A 4,572-nucleotide genomic window follows, 5' to 3' on the forward strand; every position below is an offset into this window, starting at 1 on the left:
GACTGGATTCCAACTGAAGGGAAGCGTATCAGGTGGCGTCAGAAAGATAAGTGGGTGGATGAGATTAAGTTTGCAGGGACAACATGGCCACAATTAGTACATGACCGTGATAGTTGGAGAAGTATGGGAGAGGCCTTTGACCTCCAGTGGGCGTAACCATGCTGATGATATATATATATATATATATATATATATATATATATATATATATATATACGTGCGTTTATTTCGACTTGCAGCGACGCAGCTGGCCTTCGATTATGTACGTGAAATGTATAAGTACGGGACCACCGCTTGCGCTGGCTCAGTCCGACGAACGCCGTAGGCGCGCTTGTTGCTTCCGCCGTCACCAAGCTGTTCGCTTGCTTTAGGGCACAAGTTCGCCCAATTAACTCACTCTAAGTTTACCGGCCACGCAGTGTTCCTTTCTGTCTGTCTGCGTGCCAGGCAGCTCACCGTCATCTGCGTGACATTTTCGTGGAGGTACGAGGTTATACAAGATTGGCTGGAGCGTTACGATTGAGTTGCAACCTTCAACAAGTGGTTTGACGAAGACAATCTTCAGAACGTCTTCTTGTCTCTCGAAGACTCCGCTAGAACCTGGTACGAGAACCAGGAGCTATCCTTGACAACGTGGGAGGCTTTCAAGAGGCACTTATCTGCAACTTTTACAAGTATTCCGCGCAAAGAACGAGCTTCCTTACCACACCATTTCAAGAGCAGTCAGTAGAATAAATGTCAGAAGTGCAGTCAGCGTTAAAGCAGTGAAAAAGCAAGTGGACTTCGTTACCACATTGAGTCTAAAAAAAAAAATGTTTTCACCTTTAAAGTATTATAGTTCTGGTATTAGGACATTTTTCTTTTCTTGGTTTCTTTTAGATCGTGGAAAGTGACCTTATAAGACCATGCATTGTCTGAGACGAAAGAAGGCTCCTGATCTGCGGCTGTGAGCAGGAAAGCATTGAGCTCAGTGATGACATATCCCTAGAAAGGCACTAGTCATGCGCCTATGCCTTTATGATATGTAATATTTAACGTATCCTGCGGCATATGGCCAATTTTTGTACAGCCAACTTAAAGCCATGAACAAGCAAAGAAAGATCACAGGCGCAAACAAGTTTAAAGGCTTTGTTCTCTGCATTGCGCATTTAATCAAACCATATACAGATTTACGCTTTCTCAGCGATCTGAAAATGCTCTAAATGTGTAAGTCTTGTTTTCAAGCATCAACGTTTCATTGTATTATTTTTTGAGAATGAATATTATGAATAATATATTTACCCCAGGAAGAAACATGTAACACTTTTTTCGCTGCCTAGAATATTCGTCTTTCTTAGACAAAGAGGGCAGTGAAAAAGAATTTGATCAGGAATTTTGGGCCAAGAACCGGAGAAAGAGTGCAATAGCATGATGACATTAATGCGGGAAATTCTGTCCTGACGTCCCTATCCTACACAAGGCTTGCTGTCTTCGAACGCGTGGCGACGCAGAGCACGGTTGAGAGGGAACTCTTCCTTTTGTGCAAGGAGATACCGAAGGGCTTGTTTACGTTTTACATTCCTTGGCATCTTTGAATGTGCCAGGGCTTTGCCAAGCCCCTTCTCAGTGGATTAGTTTCAGTGTTCCAGCGGGAGCGTCTTGCGCAATCGGTCTGCAGCCCACTCAGCGTCTACTTCGCCGGTATAGCGTCCTGGTTCGTCACAGTCTGCGCCGTCGAAGCAGATGTTAAAGAGGATTGCGAATAGCTTGGTGAGCAAAGATCGCTTCAGAGAAGCGACCCAAGCACCCAACCCGACCAGGGCCGTTGCTTCTTCGTTGCTTCCAATAGATGCAAAGAAAGGATGAGAGGGATGGGGCATGCATGCTCCTCGTCCATCCCGCTTGCCCCCTTGGGAACCCTGTCTAAACATGGAGATTGCTCACGCCATAATAAGAGTAGACACAGCGGTCCTTATCACGTCTACTAAGCGTGAAGAGAGGTTGCTGATCCCTCCTAGCAGGCGTGATTGGTAAGTGTGGAGAAATATCACGCTTACATTAAGCGTGTAAAAAACTGGAAACGCAAGCTTAGATAAGCGCGGATATATTAGAGTGTAGATTCTAGAAAATCCAAACCAATGCAAAAATTAACCTTCTCGGGCTGGCCACAAGGAACTTGACTATTACGCGCGTCATGACGTCGACACCTCTTTTGGCTTACAGAAAGAAGGTAGAATGTATTTCATTGACAGTATAGGAAGTAAGGACCCACAGACTTTAAGCTGGTCACATGTATCTGCACGAACAGGAAGTAACCTATTATTTCTCTCATTATTTGAATTACATGCCAATGAGGGAGCATATTTTTATAGAACTTACGAGCGCATATAATCTGCCTGTCGTCATACTTTGCGTGACACTTATATATACAGAAAAGGACGGTGAGTAATAGGACACTATTTTGGCACAATAGCAATGGAAGAAAACAACCATTCGTAAAAAATAACAATAGGACTGAATATTTAATAATGAAGTATTACTAAATACATTCTGCCGGCTAAACAAATAACATTGCGCCTCGACTATAACACAGGTTCTCCAAAACTTCCACACACCAAAGCTGAGGCTAAAGCAAGGTAACTGAGCAATAAAAACAAAGACGATCTCAAGTCTTCTAGTACAACTATTTCACCGACAGCAGATGGGCTGCCGTCATGACGAGCGACACTGCTCCTGTCCACTCAGGCTTGCACAGGATTGGTTTACTCATGCAACATGAATACCTGCTCAGAAAATAAAGTGAAATGCTTGTACTTACCTGTTGCCAGTAGGAAACCTGAAAAGTTCGCGGAACTGGAATTCCTCGATCTTGGAACACCACAGAGCCGCGTAACGCATGACGGGCCCCGTTTAGCCATCTTCGTCTAATGCTTGGCTGACCTTGTTTCCTGCGTCTTCCTACACCAATCATCTCTGTCTTATCTTTTCCATCTTCATACTTGGGACGACAAACGAAGCAGATGACCAAGCGCGATTCGACTTGCGATATCGCTGAGCAAGTGGCAAGGGTGAGCGGAGGTAAGCTCGACAAACGCAGGAAGACAACCATTTCCTACGCTTCGCCCGATTTAAAATTCACAAAAAGATAAATTAAAGAAAACAACAACTTAGGATGTCCAGCAACCGCTTGAATTGCGCATGTTCCTCGAAGCCGAAACTAGCACTCGCCTTTCGGAGGTTGACGGTACTTCACAATGTGAATGTAGAGCGCCGCTGTTCAGGTGTGTTGGAATTGACGATGTACTGTGGCAAATTCATACTGAAGGACAAGATGCTCTCGGTCGCGGCGCTGAGCCTCTGCTCGCGCAGCTTGTTTGCAGCAGTGGCAGACGACGCCTTTCCACCGGTTGCGTACCTCATTATTTAGAAAGAAAGCGTGAACACGAGAACGCGTGGCTCGCGCCGAGCGCATTGTCTAGCTGCGGCGGCGCCGAAGGCAAAGTAGCGCATGCGCAGTGGGTGCGAAGACCTAGCCAGCGCTTTGTTATCGCGCTGGCTTCCATGCCTGATGCACTCCGCTTTCCGCCTTCTGGTTGCGCGTCACCCTCCTCTCCACTTTCTTCCTGGCGTCTTTGATCTCCCCGCTGCGCTCCGCGTTAGGTTTCACCTTTCTCTGTGCTCGTTCGCTCGGTTACGTGAAGGCCGACGGCGTCACTCGCTCAGGACCGGGCGCCTAAGTAATCTCCGATCCTTCACCATTTAACGTCGCGTGAACAAAATCACGGAGGAAAGTGTATGCTCCATTGTGCACTTAAAGGGAAGCTGAAACACTTTTAAAAAAAAATGAGTTCTTTGCGGCATTCTACAGTTTTGAGTTCCCTGAACACGAATATCTGGTTCAAGAAGGGCGGAAACAAACGCAAGCGGCTGCTTTTCCAAGAAAATGCGCACCAGCACCTCAGGGCATCGCGCGAACGCCGCTGTTGCCCGTGATTGGTTGGGGCCGCTGTGATGTCATTCGCGGCAGTCGCCGGTCGGCGCCGCCGGCCGCCGTTTCAGAGCGTAGCACGCTGTTCTGTTCTGGCTTCATAGCTGAGTTGTGAGCATTATGGAACGTTCTCGCTGTCTCGGACAGCTTGTGTTTTCGCTGTACATGTTCGAACTGACAGCCGATACGGAAAACGATGGCGGCAACGACGATGTTGAGTGTGCCAACAGCGAGAACGATGTGTGCACCTTCTCGCGCGTTGGAAATTTTAGCTGGTACGTATGTTTTTTTTTTTTTTTTCATGTGGCTGCACGTTCCAATGACGGGAGAAAAAATGCGCTAAAGTGTCACTGGGAACTTGCTGCTGGAAGAATGCCGAAGCACTAACTTCTCATTAGATTGTAAACACGGGTGCAATTACGCGATGTCAAGCACCTTGCCGCTGCTTGTCTAAAGTTCCGTGGTTTTTTGCGTGTTGATACACGATCGCGAACATAAGTGCCGCGTTTGGCTACTTCAAGCTCTTCAACATTATCTGCCTGTGTCACACTGGCGGCTTCAAACTCTTCGAACAGGTTCATCAGGGGCTCGGTTCTCAAGGTGCT

This window comes from Dermacentor andersoni, chromosome 6 (assembly GCF_023375885.2).
Source record: "Dermacentor andersoni chromosome 6, qqDerAnde1_hic_scaffold, whole genome shotgun sequence".
In the NCBI taxonomy this organism is placed as follows: Eukaryota; Metazoa; Arthropoda; class Arachnida; order Ixodida; family Ixodidae; genus Dermacentor; species Dermacentor andersoni.